Genomic DNA, 21,359 nt, shown 5'->3' on the forward strand with positions numbered 1-21,359 from the left:
GCCATGATCTCATTCAGTTGCGGAACAGGATGGAAGGACCAAACACCAGACTCCTCTTCCGAAGTTCCTCCTTGGTGCAGAATGCAAAATGATCGTGCATTGACCGGGAATCGAACCCGGGTCTCCGGCGTGGCAAGCGAGAATTCTACCCCTGAACCACCAATGCTGGCTTATACAACAGCTGCATGTTTCTCTATGGAATCCTGTCTGAACGAACATGCCGTTTACAGCTCCGATGAACGATTGGTTCAAGCGGTGGTCTCAAAACTGCAATGGGGTTTTCCTGCCGAGGTTTCAATTCTGTTCGCAGTGCTACGGTTTAAAGATCTCTTCAATGCTCAAATACATTAAGTGGAATTAATTGACCACATTTACCTCTCACCCATCATGAGAGATACTTCAACGTGGCCGGTGCTTTTAATTGGGCGTGCAATCTTATCTTCCAAGATTTCAAGACCGAGAAGCAATATCTCCCAATCTGTAACTTGAATTCTGCTAGATTGAAAAACCTGACATTTATACTCTTTATTTTCCTTGCATGCATCCCTCTATCTTTCCCTGTCTCTGTCTCTTGCCTCTCTGTGTGTCCCCGATAGACTTCTCAGGCTTCCTGAACGGCGAAGGCTGAACGAAACTGCAACACCAGGAGAGAAGGTAATGAAAAGTACTGAGACGGTAGCAAAAGTAAAGGTGCAACCCAGTTGCAGCAGCCAATGTCAACACACTTATGTCTCTTCGCTCTCACAGTGAAACAAAGCACCAATTTGATTAAAGTATACTTATGGGAGTGTGCATATTATCACGATGCCGAGGCAGACGGCATTCATATCATAGAATCCTCGAAAGTTACACCACAGAAGGAAGCCATTCTGCACATCGTGCCTGTGCCGGCCGAAAAATCGGTACCGAGCCTCAAACGCCTTTCCAGCGTTTGGTCCCTGATCTTGTAGGTTACGGATCTTCACGTGCATATTGAAGTTTTTATTTTTCAATGCGATGAGGGTTTCCGCCTCTCCCACCCTTTCAGGCAGTGATTTTCCGACACCCATCACCCTCTGGGTGGAAAAAAATTCTTTCGCTCCCCTCTAATCCTTCCACTAATTACCTTAGATCCATGTATCCTGATTATTGACCTCTCTGTTAAGGGAAATAGGTCCTTACTATTCACTCTATCTCGGCTCGTCATAATTGTATACACCTCAATTAAATCTCCCAACAGCCTCCTCAGTTCCGAAGCAAACAACCCCAGCCTATCCAATCTAATCTCATAGCTAAAATTCTCCAGTTTGGCAACATTGTCGTAAATCTCCTTTGTACCCTTTCTCGTGCAATCACATCTTTCCTGTAATGTGGTGACCACACCTGTACGCAGTATTCTTGCTGTGGCCTAACTATTGTTTTATACATTTCAACCATAACCTCCCTGCTCCTATATTCTATGCCTCGGCTAATAAAGGAGTTTATACTTGATGGCTTCTTAACCACCTTATCGACCTGTTCTGCTACCTTCTGGGATCTGTGGACATTCACTCCACTGTTCTGCTGTTTCTCTACATCTCTCAGTCTCCTCCCAAGCAATGTAGTTTAAGAGCAACTAATTCTGAAACGTCTTACTTCATAATTCAAGTCGTACAGTCGAAACCAATTTGGTAAAGGGAGACTAATATTGGTGACTGGAAGTAGTTAATGCACAACTCGATCTTGCTGGGTACCGGAACATAAAACGAGATTGAATGGACAGAAGAGGTCTGAAAGAATGGCAGATCGGCTGTGGGAGGCAGCACACCTTTAAATTGGCTGCACGTTTTTAGTATTAGCGGTTCGTTGGTTTCGGGATATTATTCTCGCTTATGAAGGTTATGCTAGGCGCTATACGCAAGATCTCAGCTTCAAATCCCGCACGATCCATGCTGTTTCACTGCTTTTAGTGAAAAGTCACCAATTAGCTTCCGACATCTTTTCGGTTTTGCTGTTGGTCGAATTGAATTCTGTCCAGAGAATGCTTGAGCTCCAGAGGACAGAGTGCGGAAGTTTCCAAGGCGCAACACACGTGAAGTAAATAAAATGGGCCCGATTTTACCAGGGGTGCGGGTACTCGGCGGGTAGGCCAGCGGGCGCGGTGAAATTAGTGGGTTGCCCGCGCGATCGTAGCAGGCAACACACGAATTGGACCCACTGACCTGCTCCTCCGGGTTCCCCGATGCTGATCAGCGCGTTGGGCGGGCTGCGCATGCGCAATAAGATCTGTCAGCTGGAGGCGCTCTATTTAAAGGGGCAGTCCTCCACTGACAGATGCTGCCACAAACAGCAAAAATTACATCATGGAGCAGCCCAGGGGGAAGGCTGCTCCCAGTTTAATGATGCCTCACCCCAGGTATCATTAGATGGGGTGAGGAGGAGGGGGAGGACAGAGATCTTCCCCCCGGCGGGCGGGAGGAAGCGGCCCACCTCTGCCACCAAGAAGGCCTGGCTCGAGGTGGCAGAGGGGGTCACCTGCGCCACAAACATATCGCCCACCTGCATACAGTGCAGGAGGCGCTCCAATGACCTCAGTAGGTCAGCAACAGTGAGAACACGTTGTCTTTCCCCTACACTACGCCTGCCACAACACTGCCCCCACCCCACATCTCCTTCGGCACTGCCAACACTACTCTGTCACATGACCCCTCATACCCACTCAAACCTCATCCTCAACTTACCTGCACCTACTCACCTCGCGAGTACTCACCCCGCCACTACCACGCAACCCAATCCTCATACAATCTCATGGCTCTATCCCATACTCACCCTCTCGTGCATCTCTCTCACGGCCAGCCTCACTCAACCTGCCACCACCTGTGCTCCAGCCACAGGGCATGCATCACATATGTGCAGTAGGCAGCGTAAGGCAAACGTGTCGTGAGCATGAAGGGGATGCACAAGGGTGTTTGAGGGATTGTCTTGGTTCTTACTTCTATTGAATTAAAGAACAACTCACATCACACATTATATTGGCACCACTACTGCCATGTCTTCGCGAATCCTGTCCGGTTTGTGCAATAATGCTCGCTCCTGGGGATCCCTATGAGGACCCACCACTGATGCCACCCAGTGTGTCACTGCAGAGTGGGTGTAGGTGTATTTGCAGGGTTCTTCTGCGAAGACGACTGAGAGACATCGGGGATGTCCCCGGTTGCAGCCTGGAAGGCTGTGGAGCAGAAGTTCGGGAGGGCAGTGGTGACTTTGACAGCGACAGGTAGGAAGCTGGTGCACGGGCCAGCCAGGAGCAGCTCGGCATAAAAGAGGCTGCAGATGTCCAAGGCTACATGTCGAGTGACGCTGAGCCTCCGTGTGCACTGCTGCTCAGAGAGGTCCAGGAGGCTGAGCCTCGGTCTGTGGAACGTGTGGCGAGTGTAGTACCCTCTGCGACGCATCTCTCTCTGCGGTAGCCCTCCCTCCTGCTGTACAGGTGGATGTGTCACAGCACTGTGTTGTGGAGCTCCACGTGTCAGAGGTGGACGGCGTGGATGGCGAGGCTGGTGAGGCTGGTGATGCCGTTCGCCCTCCGAGGAGGTCATGACTGCAGCTACGGCGGCCCCCATCCGCAAGATGTACATCTGAGGGGTTCCGCAAGGTAGGTACATGTCTCCGGACCCCGGGGTAAGTGTGCAGGTTGGTGACTTCGACCATCAGGAGGAGGGTGGTGGAGGCCAAACTTTGTCCCAAGTGACAGAGCGGCCTCCTGCAATGGCTGAGGGTCTCCCCCCACCCCACCTGTCAAATGGACCTTTGCAGCTTCCACAGGCTGACGGCTGCAACACGTCCATTTCAACTGGGACTGTTTCCCCCAGTGTGTGAAACGGTCCCATGTTTATCCAAAATCACACACAGTCCCTTAATCAGGTCAGTTAATGACCTGAACAACCAAAGTAAATACACTCAAGTGGCATCACGTTGGCTTTAATTGCCTGCGGGATTCCCACCAGCGGGGGCTGCGCACGTCAGCGCGGAACCCGGACGTGGGCGGGATCCGGTCCCGCTCCGGGATTTCGGGATTTTTGGGGCCCCCCCGCCGAGAACGCACCCAGTAGCGGGTGCTAAAATCGGGCCCAATGTATTTATATTTGCAATAGTGCCTCTGCTAGCTCTTCCCTAACTACTTTTGAGATGTATTGATCCACTTTCTCCAGACCTGAGGTTTTGTCCTCTCTAAGTTTGATTAGTTTATTAATTAACTCTCACTTTTTTTCTTCAATGTCTTTACACCTTTTCTGATCTCTTCTTCTAATGTCCTGCCCACCTTGTTAGTCTCCTCTGGTAAATACTGAGGCAAAGTAAGCATTCAATTTTTCTGCCATTTCACTGTCATTATCTTTGAGTTTATCTTGTGTATCCCTTAGTGGCTCAATTAATTTGGTAAGTATCCTTTTGTTATTGATGTGTCTGCAGAATAATTTATTATTTCTTTTTATATTCCTTGAGAATTAATTTCCTAGATTCTCATTGCTTTCTGAATTGTTTTTTGACACCCTTCCTAACCTCTTCCTATTGCCTTTTGCCCAGAGCCTGACACCTCCCTGAAAGTCTGAAGGCTCCTCCAGAGTCTGACTCCTCCCCCAGAGCATGACTCCTCCTCCAGATCCTGACCGCTTACTCAGAGCCTGACTCCACCCTCAGAGTCTGACTTCGCCCCAGAGTCCGGACTACGCCCCCAGAGACCTGACTCCCCCGCACAGTTTCTGATACCTCCCCAATGTCTGACTCCTCCTCCATAGTCTGACTCCTCCCCCAGAGCCTGACTCCGCCCCCAGAGTCTGACCCCTCCCCCAGACACTGTCTCCTCCCCAGAGGCTGATTCCTCCTCCAGAGCCTGATTCCTCCACAAAAGCCGGCCTCCTCCTCCAGAATTTGACTCCTTCCCCTGAGCCTGATTCCTCCGCTTGCCTCAGTTTCTTTGACTTTGATCAGGCACTGTACAGACGCAGAATCTTACGATCATAGACTGGTTACAGCACAGAAGGAGGCCATTTGGTCCATCGAGCCGGTGACAGCTCTTTGTAAGAGCAATCGAGTTAGTTCCATTCCCCCGCTCTTTCCTTGTAGTCTTGCAAATTTAAACCCTTCAAGTGTTGATCCAATTCCCTTTTTAAAAGCTGCAATTGAATCTACCTCCACCGTCCTATCAGGCAGCACATTCCAGATAAGGAACACTTACTTTAAGATAATTAAAAGGTTCCATATGGCGGACAGAGAGAGGAAATGTTTCTATCTTGCGTCGGAGGCCAGAACGAGAGGTCATCGATATCAGATGGTCTCTGATGTGGTAAGAATGAGGAACTCGCCACCTCGAGGAGCAGTCGGAGCAAACAGGACAGATGGATCACAGTGGAAGATGGAGGAGATGAATTGGGGAGGGAGGAGGCTCGTGTGGAGCTTGAACCGTGGCATGGACCAAACGGGATGAGTGGCCTGTTTCCCTGCTGTCGACTCGACGTAAACATCAATCCTGTTGCTGCACGGAAGGCAGACTGAGTTTGTGATTCCCAAGATAAGAACTTAAAAGGTAGAGAGGGCATCTGGATTTGAACCAAAGCCCTCTTAATCAGCAGTCAAACGCTCTACCACTGAGTTACACCCCCCACCTCTATGATGACTTCTTGCACACACAAGTTAACGGAGCTCAGTAACTGGCCGTCACCAATTTTGATACAACCAACCTGAATAGAAGCTTCATCAGTTATTCTGGGAGACAAATAACTATGGCAATCAGAAATGTTTCATGAATGGAGTGAGTCACACTGTTGTATACAGATGCGATGTACAACCCAACATGGACAGTGTTGTCACTGAGCTTCAGTGAACACATCCTTACCACAGAACGCAGAACTCGAAGCACCAGATAAACGACACCTGAATTTCAACGAGACGTTTATCCAGCTGCAGTCAAATGCTCGCTCACTGTGCTCTGCTCCCAGCTCTTTAGATCGTTGCAGTCAACACAAGAAACACCAGGTTCAATGTGCAGTTTCTCAACATCATGCTCTCAGTGCCATATATGGAAGTGTACAGAATATCGCACCAATGTAATAAATATTCATCCAGCAGGCATTAGGCAAGTGTGGACAGGAGGAGACAGTGTGTGAAGCGACTGTAACTTGTATGAAGTCAATAAACTCGTTTGCAGGTTGCGGAACAGAAGCAGGTCTTAATGAATGGAAACGTATGTAAATTGCAGAATTCACATCCTGGCCATGAAATAAGAGGCTGTGAAAGTTCAAAGTGTGAATCCTCCAGGAATTGAAAGTGGAAAATGCGAAAAAAAGTATCTTTTCATCCATCAGATGCAAGCAGAAAGTTCTGGTGACAGGGTTGCGGCCGTCTTTCTCAATCATTATTTTAAACCTTATTATGTTATCATCGCTATTACCTCGATGTTTCCCTACCCTGACATTTCTTAACTCCTCCGTTTCACTTCCCATTACGAGATCCAGCAGTGATTCATCTCTTGTCTGCCTGTCTTTGTTTTATCATTTCATCACTCCAGCCTGCTCTCCCTGCCTCACTCTCCCACTCAATCACTCACTCATTCACTTCTTCAATCACACACTCACTCATTCACTCACACACTCACTCACAAACTCACTCATTCACTCACTTACTCAGTCGTTCATTCGCTCATTCACTAACTCACTCACTCATTCACTCATGCACTTACTCGTTTACTCGCACACTCAATCACTCACACTTTCACTTAATCCCTCACTCGCTCATTCACTCATGCACTCATTCACGCACTCACCCGTTCACTCATACACTCACTCACTCAGTCACTCTCACTCACTCACTCACTCACTCAGTCTCACTCACTCACTCACTCAGGCACTCACTCACTCACTTATTTACTCTCACTCACTCACTCACTCACACAATCATTCCACCCGAAGAGATTGAGAAAGACATAATTAAGACAAGGACCAAAGTGATAAATTGGATCAAAGCTCCTTTTGAGGGGATCAGAATGGAACTACGTCAGATAAACTGGAAAACATTTTGACAGACAAAGAGATAGAACAGCAGAGGGAAAAGTTTAAAACGGAGATCAGGAGAAATATATTCCTCAAAATAACATGAACAAACTAGTCAATAATGAAACACCATTTGGTTGCCCATCCCAATATGTACACAATATATAACATAATAAAATTACATAATATTATAAAAAGGTTATAGGGGCGTTGGAGAAGATGCAAAAAAAAAACGATTTACTAGGATGATACCAGAACTGAGAGGATGTAACTATCAGGAAAGATTGAACAGGCTGGGGCTCTTTTCTCTAGAAAAGAGAAGGCTGTGGGGTGACCTGATAGAGGTCTTTAAGATTATGAAATTGTTAGACATGGAGAAAATGTTTCCACTTGTGGGGGAGTACAAAACCATCGGTCATAAATATAAGATCGTCATTAATAAATCCAACAGCGAATCCAGGAGAAACGTCTTTACCCAGAGAGGTGAAGAAAAGGTGGAATTCGGTACCACAAGGAATAGTTCAGGCCAGTAGCTTAAATGCATTTAAGGGAAAGCTCGATAAAATAACGAAGGATAAATGAATGGAAGGGTTTGCTGATAGGCTTAGATGTAGTATGCAGGAGGTTCACGTGGAGCATCAATGCCGGCATAGACCAGTTGGGCCAAATGGCCTTTTTCGCTGCTGCAGACTCAATGTAATTCAACATAAAGAAGATTCCTGCAGCTGCCGGGAAGGCAGACTGAGGGTCTGACTCACAACAGGATGAACTTAAAAAAAAAGGGGGCGGTTGTATTTGAACCATAGCCCTCTTAATCTGCATTCAAATACTCTACCACTGAACGACACTCCTAGATCTCCGAAGGTTTTTTGCACACACAAGGTAACGGAGCTCAGTACCTGTCCGTCACCAATGTTGATGTAACCAACCGGAACAGACGCGTCATCAGTTATTCTGGGAGACAAACAACCATGGCAATCAGAAATGTTTCATGAATGGAGTGATTCACACTATTGCGCACAGATGCGATGCACAACCGCACATGGAAAGTCTTGTCACTGAGCTTCAGTGAACACAACCTTACCACAGAACGCGGAACTAGAAGCACCAGATAAACGACACCTGAATTGCATCCAAATGTTTCTCCAACTGCAGTCAAATCTCTTTCACTTTGCTCTGACCCCAGCTCTTTCGATCGTTGACGTCTACACAAGCAACACCAGGTTCAATGTGCAGTTTCACAAGATCATGCTATCAGTGCCATATATGGACGTGTACAGCACATCGCATCAATATAATAAGAACATCAGATAAGAACATAAGAAATAGGAGCAGGAGTAGGCCATACAGCCCCTTGAGCCTGCTCTGCCATTCAATCAGATCATGGCTGATCTTCGACCTCAACTCCACTTTCGCTTTCTATCCCCAAATCCCTTGATTCCCCGAGAGTCCAAAAATCTCTCCATCTCAGCCTTGAATATAATCAGCGACTGAGCATCCACAGCCCTCTGTGGTAGAGAATTCCAAAGATTCACAATCCTCTGAGGGATGAAATTCCTCCTCATCTCAGTCTTAAATGGCCGACCCCTTATCCTCAGACTATGCCCTCTACTTCTAGACTCTCCAGAAACATCCTCTCAGTAACTATCCTGTTAAGTCCCCCAATAATCTTGTATGTTTCAATGAGTTCATCCCTCAGTCTTTTAAACTCCAGAGAGTATCGGCCCATTCTACTCAATCTCTCCTCATAGGACAACCCTCTCATCCCAGGAATTAATCTTGTGAACCTTCGTTGCACCGCCTCTAAGGCAAGTATATCCTTCCTTAGATAACGAGACCAATACTGTACACAGTACTCCAGGTGAGGTCTCACTAAACCCTGTACGATTGCAACAAGACTTACTTACTTATTTACTCCAACCCACTTGCAATAAAGGCCAACATGCCACTTGCTTTCCTAATTGCCTAATAAATAAGCATCCAGCAGGGATTCGGCAAGTGCGGAGAGGAGGAGCTCGTGTGCAAAGCAATGATGACACATGTTGAGTCAATACATTCAGTTGCAGGTTTCGGAACAGAAATGGGTCTGTACTAAAGTCACCAAACAATATGCGTAGTGGGGAAAGTAATAAATCAACTTCACCATAAGAGGCTAAAATGACCCAATAGTAAGGTGTTTTGATGGATTTGAACCAAGCACTCTTACGTGATTTCTGGTCAAGTGTTCTATTGCTGAACTAAACCCACACAGGATAATATGCAATGTTACACCCTGGTTCAAAAAAGGGTGTATGGATAAACCCGGCACCGACAGGCCAGTGAGTTCAACCGCAGTGGTGAGGAAGGTTTTATAAGAATAATCCAGGATAGATTTAATAGTCACTTGGACAAATGTGGATTAATAAAGGAAAGCCAGCACGGATTTGTTGAAGGCAAATCGTGTTCAACTAACTTGGAATATAATCATAGAAATGTTACATCACGGAAGGGGGACATTCAACCCATCAAGTCCGTGCCAGCTCTATGCAAGAGGAATCCAGCTCGTCCCACTCCCCCGCCCAATCCCGATAGCCCTGCACATTTTTTCGTTTCAAGTACTTATCCAGTTCCCTTTTGAAGGCCGTGATTTAATCTGCCTCCATCAGCCCCTAGTGCAGTGCATTCCAGATCCGAACCACTCGCTGTGTAAAAAAGTGTCCTCATGTATTATGTACCGACGAGGATCCACAAACAAGTGTTCTTTTATTATTGGCCCGATTGTTCTTCTGTTCAGAGGAATATATTGCTACTGAACTCTATTGGTCTCCGCTTTAAATATTTGCCTCTCCTGTTCTATCTCTTTGTCCGTCAACATTTATTGCAGTTTATCTTCCTGGTTCCATTCTCATACGCTCAAAATGAGCTTTGTTCTAATCTATCACTTTGGTCCTTGTCTTACTTCTGTCTTTCTCAATCTTTTACGGTGGAGGAATTGAGGGAGGGAGTGACTGTGTGAGGATGTGAATGAGTGAGTTACTTAGTGAATGAGTCTGAAAGTGAGAGAGTGTGAATGTGAGTGAGTCTGTGAATGAGTGAGTGAGTGATTGAATGAGTGTGAGATAGGGGCTGGGACGGCTGGCAGTATCAACGAAATCACAAAATGGAGACAGGCAGACAAGAGAGGCATCGTTTCTGGATCTCGTCATGGCAAATAAAACGGATGAGAAACGAAAAGTAATCGTAGGGGAACATGTCGGCACGAGCGATCATAACATAATAGGGATTATAAGAATGATGGAGGAAGAGGGCCAGAAGTTGTCATCAGCACTTGCTGGCTCCATTTTACGGTCAAAGATAGCCTTTCAGCATTTTCCACTTTTATTTCATGGACAATTCACACTTTGAACACTCACAGCTTCTTATTTCATGGCCAGGATATGAATTCTGCAATTTGCACGCTTTCCATTCATTAAGACACACTTCTGTTCCGTAACCTGTAACTGAATATATTGACTTGACACGTATTACAGTCACTTCACACACTATCTCCTCCTGTCCACACTTGCCTAATGCCTGCTGGATGCGTATTTATTACATTGATGCGATATTCTGTACAGTTACATATATGGCACTGAGAAACGGCCCATTGAACCTAGTGTTTCTTGTGTTGACTGCAACGATCTAAAGAGCTTGGGACAGAGAACAGTGAGAGAGCATTTAACCGCAGCTGGAGAAAACTCTGGTTCAAATTCAGGTTCCGTTTGTCTGCTGCTTCTATTTCCACGTTCTGTGGTCAGGATGCGTTCACTGAAGCTTAGTGACAAGGCTTTCCATGTTGGGTTGTGCATCGCATCTGTACACAATATTGTGACTCTTTTCATTCATGAAACATTTTTGATTGCCGTAGTTATTTGTCTTCCAGAATAACTGATGGCGTTTCATTTCAGCATAGCGATATCAATATTGATGATGACCAGGTACTGAGCTCCATCACCTTGTGTGTGCAAAAAAACCGCCTAGGTGTGGGGGTTTAGCTCGGTAGTATAGCATTGGATTGGCGATCAAGCGGTCTTTGATTCAACTTCAGGCGCCCCCTCGATCTTTAAAATGTTTTCTCCAGAGAGTCATACAGTAAGTCTGTTCCTGCAGCTGCAGGTTTGTTATTTACGTTGAGTTGCATTGAGTTCACAGCAGACCATTTGGCTCAAGTGTTCTGTGCCAGCATCCAGACTCGTTCATCTAAAACTCTCCATCGACCGTTCCATTCCTTTCTCCTTCGTGTGGTAAGTTAGTTTCCCCTTAAATGCATCGAAGTTGTTTAACTCAACTATTCCATGTGGTCGCCAGTTCAATATTCTTACAACCTTTTGCTTCAGGAAGTTTCTCCTGAATTCCTTATTGGATTTATTAGTGATTATCTGATATTGATAACCTCCAGTAATGGACTCCCCACAAGTGGAAACATTTTCTCTCCCTTTACCCGATCTAATGTATCCCCTAGTGGTCCTAATAATCTTGCAAGTGTACTTTTGTTATTGATGTGTCTTTAGAATAATTTACTATTTCTTTTTATATTCCTTAAGAATTAATTTCCGAGTTTCTCATCGTTTTCTGAATTGTTTTTTACATCCTTCCAAACCTCTTCCTATTCCCTTTTGCCTGACCAAACCTCCAGATTCTGACCCCGCTCTCGGCGTCTGACTCCTAACCCAGAGACTGGACTGCTACCCCAGAGTCGGACCCCGCTCCTAGCGTCTCACGCCTGCCACAGAGTCTAACCCCTCCATAGAGTCTGATTCCACCCACAGAGTCTTAATCCGCCACCAGAGCCTGATAACTCATCCTGAGCCTGACTCCTCCTCCAGACACTGACTCCTCCCCCAGAGGCTGAATCCTCCCCCAGAGTCTGACTTCTCCCAATGCTTCAGTTGCTTTGACTTTGATCAGTCACTGTGAAGACGTAGAATTATAGAATCATCGATTGGTTACAACACAGAAGGAAGCCATTTGGCCCATCGCACCCGTGCCAGCTCTTTGTAAGGGCAATCCAGTTATTCCCATTCCCCCGCTCTTTCCCCGTAGCCCTGCAATTTTAATCCCTTCAAGTGTTTATCCAATTACCTTTTTGAAAGCTGCAATTGAATGTGCCTCCACTGTCCGATCAGGCAGCGCATTCCAGATCATAAACACTTTCCTTAAAATAAATAATGGCTTTGATAAGGTGGACTGGGAGAGAGGAAATGTTTCCATCATGTGGGGAAGACCATAACGAGAGGTCATCGCTCTCGGATGGTCACCAGTGTGGTGAGAATGTGGAACTCGCCACCAGGAGGAGAAGTCGGAGAAAACAAGACAGATGGGTGAAAGGGGAAGATGGATGAGCACAGGATGGGGGACAGGGACGGAAGGGGAGTGTGATTGGGTGAGATGAAGTGGGGAGGGAGGATGCTCGTGTGGAGCATCAACAGCGCCATGGACCAAAGGAGATGAGTGGCCTGTTTCCCTGCTGTCGACTCGATATAAACATCAATCCTGTTGTTGCAGGGAAGGACGGACTGAGTGTCTGATTCCCGAGCTAAGAATTTAAAAGGAGGAAACTGGATTTGAACCAGAGACCTCTTTATCTGCAGTTAAATGCTCGGTGATGATTTCGTGCACACACAAGGTAACGGAGCTCAGTATCTGGCAGTCACCAATGTTTATATAACCAACCTGAACAGAAGCTTCATAAGTTATTCTGGGACACAAATAACTATGACAATCAGAAATGTTTCCTGAATGCAGTGAGTCACACTAATGTGTACAGGTGCGATGCACAACCCAACATGGAAAGCCTTGTGACGAAGCTTCAGTGAACACATCCTTACCGCAGAATGCGGAACTAGAAGCACCAGACAAACTAAACCTGAATTTCAGCCAGATGTTTCTCCAGCTGCAGTCAAATGCTCTCTCACTGTGCTCTGCCCCAACACTTAAGATCGTTGCAGTCAACGCAAAATACACCAGGTTCAATGTGCAGTTTCACAGCATCATGTTCTGTCTGCCATATATGGAAGTGTACTGAATATCGCATCAATGTAATAAATAATCGTCCAGCAGGCATTAGGCAAGTGTGGACGGGAGGAGACAGTGTGTGAAGTGACTGTAAGTTGTTTTAAGTCAATACATTCGTTTGCAGGTTGCGGAACAGAAGTGGGCCTTAATGAATGGAAAAGTGTGTAACATGCAGAATTCACAACCTGGCCATGAATTGAGAGGCTGTGTGTGTCCAACATGTGAATCCTCCAGGAAAAGAAAGTGGAAAATGCTGAAAGGTCTCATTTTGTCCGTCAGATGGAGGCAAAAATTGGTGGCGACAGGCTTGTGGCCGTCATTCTCAATCATTATTCTAAACTTTGTTATGTTATGATCGCTATTGCCTCGATGTTCCCCGAAATTGACATTTCTTAGCTCCTCCGTTTCACTTCCCATTACTAGATGCAGCAGTGATTCCTCTCTTGTCTGCCTGTCTCTGTTTTATCATTTCATCGCTTCAGCCTGCTCTCCCTGCCTCCCTCTCGCAGTCAATCACGCAAACACTCACTCATTCACACACTAACTCATTCACTCACTCACTGCCACAATCCCTCTACCCGAAGAGATTGATAAAGTTATTAGTAAGACAAAATAATAGATTGGAACAAAGCTAATTTTCAGAGGATGAGATTGGAACTACGTTAAATAAACTGTAAAACATTTTGACAGACAAAGAGATAGAACAGCAGAGGCAAATATTCAAAACGGAGATCAATAGAGTTTACGAGAAATATATTCCTCAAAAAACAAACTAGTCAATATTGAAACACCATTGGGTTGCCCATCCCCATCTGTAGACAATACATAAAATAATAAAATCACACAATATTATAAAAAGGATATCGAGGCATTGGAGAAGGTGCATAAAAGATTTACTAGGATGATACCAGAGCTGAGATGAGACATCTATCAGGAAAGATTGAACAGGCTGCGGCTCCTTTCTCTAGAAAAGAGAAGGCTTAGGGGTGACCTGATAGAGGTCTTTAAGATTATGAACATTTTAGTCACAGAGAAAATGTTTCCACTTGTTGGGAGTCCAAAAGCATAGGTCATCAATATAAGATCGTCACTGATAAATCCAATAGGGAATTCAGGAGAAACTTCTTTTCCCAGCGATCGGTGAGAATGTGGAACTCGCTACGACAAGGAATAGTTGAGGGGAATAGTGTGGATGCATTTTAGTGGAAGCTGGATTAACATATGGGGGAGAAAGGAATAGAAGGATAGGATGATAGGGTCAGATGAAGTAGGGAGTGAGGAGGCTCTTGTGGAGCATCAATGCCAGCATAGACCAGTTAGGCCGAGTGACCTGTTTCTCTGCTGTCGACTCAATTTTAATCAACAAATACAACAATCCTGCAGCTGCAGGGATGATAGACCGACTGAATGACTGCCAACAGGATGCAGTTAAAAAAGGGAGAGCGGATATCTGGATTTGCACCAACGACATCATGATTTGTAGTTAAATGCTCTACCACTGAGCTACACCCCCACATCTGTGATGATTTCTTGCACACAAAACGTAACGGAGCTCAGTACCTGGCAGTCAGCAATGTTAATATAACCAACCTGAAAAGAAGCTTCATCAGGTTGTATTTGCACGAAATCATCACAGATGTCAAGGTGTGGCTCAGTGTTAAAGCATACAACTGCAGATTTTTGTTTCAAATCCAAACGCCTCCTTGCACGTTCAACTTCTTACCTTGGGAATCGTGCACTCAGTCTGCCTTCACTGCAGTAGTAAAATTGTTGTTTATATCGAGTCGAAAGCAGGGAAACAGGCCGACTCGTTTGGTTTCTGCCATCGTTGATGCTCCACACAAGCATCCTCCCACCCGACTTCATCTCACGCGATCTCCCTCCCCTTCCGTTCTTTTCTCCCTCGTCTGCTGCTCCAGCGAAGAAACATAGAAAATAGGACCATATTCGGCCCTTCGAGCCTGCTCTGCCATTCAATATGACCATGGCTGATCCTCTATCTCAATACCATATTCCCGCTCTCTCCGCATACCCCTTGATGCCTTCAGTGTCTTGAAATCGATCTCTCTCATTCTTCAATATATTCAGTGATTTGACCTCCACAGCTTTCTGTGGTAGAGAATTCCACAGGTTCACCACCGTCTCAGTGAAGAAATTTCTCCTCATCTCAGTCCTAAATGTCCTACCCCGTACCTGTGACCCCTTGTTCTGGACCCCTCGGCCAGCGGAAACATCCTCCCAGTATCCAATCTGTCTAGTCCCGTCAGAATTTTTTTGTTTCAATGAGATCAGCTCTCATTCTTCTAAATTCGAGTGAATACAGGCCGAGTCAACCCAATCTCTCCTCTTCAGGGTCAGGCCCTGAGGGCGGAGTCAGATACAGGGGCGGGTTCACTTTCTGGGGGAAGAGTCAGATTATCGGGTCGGGGTGGGTGTCTGGCTCTGAGGCAGGATTAAAGCTCTGGGGAAGAGTCAGGCTCTGGGGGAGGAGTCAGTCTCTGTTCGCGGAATCAGGCTCTGGGGGAACAGTCAGACTCGGGGGAGGGGGCCGACTCTGAGGGAGGAGTAAGGCTCTGGGGAGGAGTTAGACTCTGAGGGAGGAGTAAGGCTCTGAGGGAGGACTCAGACGCTGTGGAGGTGTCCGGCTCTTCGGGCGGAGTCAGTCATTGAGGTAGGAGTCAGTCATTGGGGGAGGAGTCAGTCATTGGGGGAGGAGTCAGGCTCTGGGACAGGAGTCAGACTCGGTGTCGGGTCAGACTCCGGGGGAGGTGGCAGATTCTGGGGCAAGGTTCAGACTCTGGGGGAGGAGTCCGACTCTGGAGATAGGGTCAGACACTGGGGGAAGGGTCAGACTCTGGGGCAGAGGTCAAAGGCTGGGGGAGGGGATCCGACACTGAGTGCCGTGTCAGATTCTGAGGGCGGAGGCAGACTCGAAGGGAAGAGTTAGATTCTGAGGGACGGGTCAGGCTCTGGAGGTGGAGTCATATTCTTGCCTTTCAGAATAACTCATGAAGGTTCTTTTCAGAATGGTGCGATCAATGTTGATGATGGCCAGGTGCTAGACTCCATTGACTTGTGTGTGCTAACGCTTCATGCAGATGTGGGGGTGTAGCTCAGCGGTAGAGCATTTGACTGCATATCAAGAGGTCTTTGGTTCAAATCCAAGCGCCCCCTCTGTCTTCTAATTGTTCCCTGTCGGAAGTCATGCAGTCAGTCTGTTCCTGCAGCTGCAGGATTGTTATTGACATTGAGTCCACAGTTGGTCATTTTGCCCACTTGTTCGATGCCAGCGTCCATTCTCCACACAGGCTCTCATCCTCCCTCGTTCATCTCACCCTTCCATTTCCGTCCCCTCTCGACTTTGAGGGAGTGCCAGAGAGAGATTAATCACCTTCTTAAATATTTCCCACTCCTGTTCTATCTCGTTGTCAATTTTTTTCAACTTCCCCAGTTCTATTCTAATCCGTTCAAAATTAGTTGGTTTCAAATCAATGACTTTGTCATTTGTCTTACTTAAGTATTTCTAAATATTTTACTGAGGAGGGATTGAGGGAGGGAGGGAGTGAGTGAGTTCGTGAGCGTTTGAGTGAATGAATGAGTGAAAGCGAAAGGGTGACGGATAGAGCAGGCAGGAACGATGTAATGATAAAAGGGAGACAGGTGGGCAAGAGAGGAATCACTGCTTGATCCAATAATGGAAAATGAAACGGTGCAGGTAAGAAAAGTAAGTGTAGGAGAACAGCCAGGCACTAGCGGCAAGATTTAAAATAATGATTGAGAAACACAGCCACAAGCCTGTGGCCAGCAATTTCTATTCGAATCCGGAGGGTCAAACAGACGCTTTTGAGCATTGTCCACTTTGGACATTCACGGTCTCTTATTTCATGGTTAGGATGTGAATTCTGCAATTTAGACACTTTTCCATTTGACAAACCAACTTCTCTTCCGTAACCTGTAACTGAATATTTTGACTTAACACATGTTACAGTCGCTTCACACACTATCTCCTCCTGTCCACACTTGCCTAATACCTGCTTGAAGCTTATTTATTGCACTGATGCGATATTCTGTACACTTACATATATGGCACTGAGAGCATGATCTTGTGAAACTGCACATTGAACCTTTTGTTTCTTGTGTTGACTGTAACGATCGACAGAGCTAGGGGCAGAGCAGAGTGAGAGAGCACTTGACAGCTGCTGGAGAAAAATCTGGTTGAAATTCAGGTGTCCTTTTTCTGGTGCTTCCAGACAAACGTTCTGTGGTAAGGATGTGTTCACTGAAGTCTGAGGTAGAGAGTGAGTGTGTGAGTGAGTGAGGGAGGGAGGGAGTGAGGGAAGGAGGTAATGAGGGATGGATAGAGTGAGTGAATTAGCGTCTTCGTGAGTGTGCGAGTGACTGAATGAGTGAGAGCGAGAGGGAGGCAGGGAGAGCAGGCAGGAGTGATAAAACTACAAAAGAGAGACAGGCAGACAAGAGAGGAATCACTGCTGGATCTAGTAATGGGGAATGAAACGGAGGAGATAGGAGAAGTAAGTGTCGGCGAATATCGAGGCACCAGTGATAAGGTTTAAAATAATAATTGAGAAAGACGGCCACAAGCCGATTGCCAGCACTCTCTGCGAGCATCCGAGGGCCAAGTGGAGGCTTTCAGCATTTTCCACATTTATTTCCTGGCGACGTCACACTTTCGACACTCACAGCTTCTTATTTCATGGCCAGGATGCAATTTACACACTTTCTCTTTCGTTAAGTCCCACTTCTGTTCCGTAACCTGTAAATGAATCTGTTGACTTAACAAATATTACAGTACTTCACACACTATCTCCTCCTGTCCGCTCTTGCCAAATGCCTGCTGGATGTTTATTTATTACATTGATTCGATATTCTGTACACTTACATATATGGCACTGAGAGCATGATCTTGTGAATCTGCACATTGAACCTGTTGTTTCTTGAGTTGACTGTAACGATCGACAGAGCTAGGGGCAGAGCAGAGTGAGAGAGCACTTGACAGCTGCTGGAGAAAAATCTGGTTGAAATTCAGGTGTCGTTTGTCTGGTGCTTCCAGTTCCGCGTTCTGTGGTAAGGATGTGTTCACTGAAGTTTCGTGACAAGGCTTTCCATGTTGGGTTGTGCATCGCATCTGTGCACAATATTGTGACTCACTCCGATCATGAATCATTTCTGATTGCTGCAATTATTTGTCTCCCAGAATAACTGATGAAGCTTCTTTTCAGATTGGTTCTCACTTCAGTGATGACTGCCAGGTACTGAACTCCGTTGCATTACTTCATCCGTGGACGATATCAGTGGGTGCATTGCTTAATTGCAGTGTTTCATTGTAAATCAAGCGATCGCTCGTTTAAATCCCGATACTCCCTCTTCTTTCTAAATGATTTTGTGATTCATACAGTATGTCTGAATTCCCTGTAGCAGCAGGATTGTTGTTTACATTGAAGCTTCAGCAGAGAAACAGGTTAGCTATCTCGATTGGTCAATTTCCGTATTTATGCACCACATGAGTCACCTCCTGCCATATTTCATCTCGTTCTATCAGCCATACATTCCTTTCTCTTTCATCTCTTTATCTAGCTTCCCTTTTAAAGCATCTATGCCATTTGCCTCAATTATTCCGTTTGGTGGCGAGTTCCACATTCTTGCCGCCCTTTGGGTCAAGAAGATTCTCCTGAATTCCCTCACAAATGGAAACGTTTTTTCTACGTCTACCCTACCGAACCCTTTCATAATCTTAAAGACCTCTATCAGGTCACCCCTCAGTCTTCCCTTTTCCAGAGAAAAGAGCTCCAACCTGTTTAGTCCTCCTGAGAAGTATATGCTCCGAGTTCTATTATCATCCTTGTGAATCTTTGTTTCAGCTTTGCCAATTCCTCTTCATTCTTCCTAAAATCTGGAGACCAGAATTGTTCACGTTACTCCAAGTGTGGTTTCCTTTTTCACTTCACCTCTGAACTTTCCATTCTCAGCCTGGTTCTGACTTGTATTATCAACCTGACATCTGCCATACGGCCACTTCCTCTGCTTCATTTTATTCTCTATCTCCTTCGTCATCCACAGAGCTCTGGTTTTAGTTGCCCGACCTTTTCCTCTTGTGGGAATGTACACAGACTGTACCCGAACAATCTCCTCTTCAAAAGCCGCTCTTTGCTCGATTACAGTTTTGATTCCATTTTACCAGGGCCGGATCAGTTCTCAATCCTCTGTAATTGACCCTCTTCCAATTAAGTATTTTTACTCTAGATTACTCCTTCTCCTTTTCCATTGTTATTCTAATCCTTATGATACTCTGTTCGCTGTTCCCTAAATGCTCCCCAAAGGACACTTGCTCCACATTAACTATCTCAATCCCTGGAACCAGGTCCAGCATTGCCTCCTAACTAATAGGTTACAGTTGCTTCACACACGAGCTCCTCCTGCCACACTTGCCAAATGCCTGCTGGATGCATCTTTATTATATTCTGTACACTTACATAGATGACACTGATAGCATGAACTTGGAAAACCACGCTTTGAACCTGGCACTGCATTTGTTGACTGCAAGTATCTAAAGAGATGGGGGCAGAGCACAGTGACAGAGGATTTAAAGCAGCTGAAGACCTCTGCTTGAAATTCTGATGTTGTTTGGCTGGTGCTTCGAGTTCCGCGTTCTGTGGTGAGGATGTATTCAATGAAGCCGAGAGACAAGGCGTTCCAAGTTGGGTTGTGCATCGCATCTGTACACAATAGTGTGACTCACTCCGTTCATGATTAATTTCTAATTGGTGTAATTATTTGTCTCCCAGAATAACTGATGAAGCTTCTTTTCATGTTGGTAATATCAACATTTGTGACTGCCAGCTACTGAGCTCCATTACATTGTGCGTGCAAGAATGGTCAACAGATGTGGGGGTGTAGCTCAGTGGTAGAGCATTTGACTGCAGATCAAGAGGTCTCTGGTTCAAATCCAGGTGCCCCTTTGCACATTCTAAGAGCTTCTTTTGGGGATTCAGAAAATCAGTAATCTGTCGCTGTCGTTGTTCATATTGAGTTTGCAGCACAGATTCAGGCCTTTTGACCCAACGGGTCTGTGCCAGCCTTCATGCTTCACACAAGACACCTCCCTCCCTTCTTCATTTGCCCCCATCCGCACACTCTTCCATTCCTTTCGCCCCGTGTGTTTATCTAGTTTGCCATTTCATGTATCGATGTTATTTGCCTCAAGTACTCCTTAAGGTAGCGAATTCCACATTCTTGCAACTCTTTGGTAAAGAAGTTTCCCATGAATTCTCTATTGGATTTATTAGTGACTATCTTATATTGATAACCGATAGATTTAGAGTACCCTACGAGTGGAAACATTTTCTCTCCGTCGACCCAATCAAACCCTTTCATTATCCAAAGACCTCCATCATTTCAGCCATCAGCCTGTTAAATCTATCCTGACAGGTATTATCTTTCAGTTCTGGCATCATCATTATTTTCACCTTCGCCAATTCCTCGATATCCTTTTTATAATAGGGAGACCAGAAGTGTTCACAGTGCTCCAAGTGTGGTTTAACCTAGGATCTCGGACGACAGGTACACAAATCACTAAAAGTGGTGACGACATAAAAAAAACAAGCCAAGCACTGGGGTTCATTTCCAGGGGGATAGAATTGAAAAGCGGAGAAGTTATGTTAAGCATGTATAGTCTCCCTGATAAATACTGAGGCAAAGTAACTATTCATTATTCCAGCCATTTCACTGTTATTACCTCTGAGGATATCTTGTGCATCCCTTGTTGGCCCTATCCCTATCCTGATGTTATTGACGTTTCAGTGCAATAATTGACTATTTCTTGATAATTTAATTTTGTGTTTCCTTTCTGCTTTCCTGATTGCTTATTGACATCCTTCCTAACGTCTTCATTTTCCCCTTTATCATCATTTCATTTATTGTCCATTTAGTTAGAATATGCATTTGTTCAATTTCAATCTTACCCTTATCTCTTTATTCATCCACAATGTTTCATTATTGACTATTTGTTGATTTTTTTCTTAGAGGAATGTGTTTCTCTTGAACTCTATTGATCACCGTTTCAAATATTTCCCAAAACCTGTTCTCCATCTTTGTCAAGATTTTTTCCAAGTTCACCTTCCCAGGTTCCAATCTCATCCCCTCAAAAATAGTTTGTTTCCAATCTATTAATTTGGTCTTTGTCTTACTGATGTCTCTCTCAATCTTTACGGTGGAGGGATTGAGGTAGGGAGTGATGTGTGAGTGAGCGAGGGAGGGAGTGAGGGAAGGAGGAAATGAGGGATGGATAGAGTGAGTGAATTAGCG

General features: G+C 45.6%; 4 non-coding genes across 4 annotated transcripts; 2 read left to right on the top strand and 2 right to left on the bottom strand.

Moving 5' to 3' along the window:
- Positions 1–95: 95 nt before the first annotated feature.
- On the bottom strand, positions 96–166 carry trnag-gcc (transfer RNA glycine (anticodon GCC)). Its single transcript has one exon. It is a non-coding gene; the product is annotated as a tRNA-Gly (tRNA).
- Positions 167–5,546: 5,380 nt separating this feature from the next.
- trnas-gcu (transfer RNA serine (anticodon GCU)) lies at positions 5,547–5,618 on the bottom strand. Its single transcript has one exon. It is a non-coding gene; the product is annotated as a tRNA-Ser (tRNA).
- Positions 5,619–16,139: 10,521 nt separating this feature from the next.
- On the top strand, positions 16,140–16,211 carry trnac-gca (transfer RNA cysteine (anticodon GCA)). The gene has a single exon. It is a non-coding gene; the product is annotated as a tRNA-Cys (tRNA).
- A 3,731-nt stretch (positions 16,212–19,942) lies between these two features.
- trnac-gca (transfer RNA cysteine (anticodon GCA)) lies at positions 19,943–20,014 on the top strand. Its single transcript has one exon. It is a non-coding gene; the product is annotated as a tRNA-Cys (tRNA).
- Positions 20,015–21,359: the final 1,345 nt, after the last annotated feature.

Source organism: Heptranchias perlo, chromosome 20, assembly GCF_035084215.1.
Source record: "Heptranchias perlo isolate sHepPer1 chromosome 20, sHepPer1.hap1, whole genome shotgun sequence".
Lineage (NCBI taxonomy): Eukaryota > Metazoa > Chordata > Chondrichthyes > Hexanchiformes > Hexanchidae > Heptranchias > Heptranchias perlo.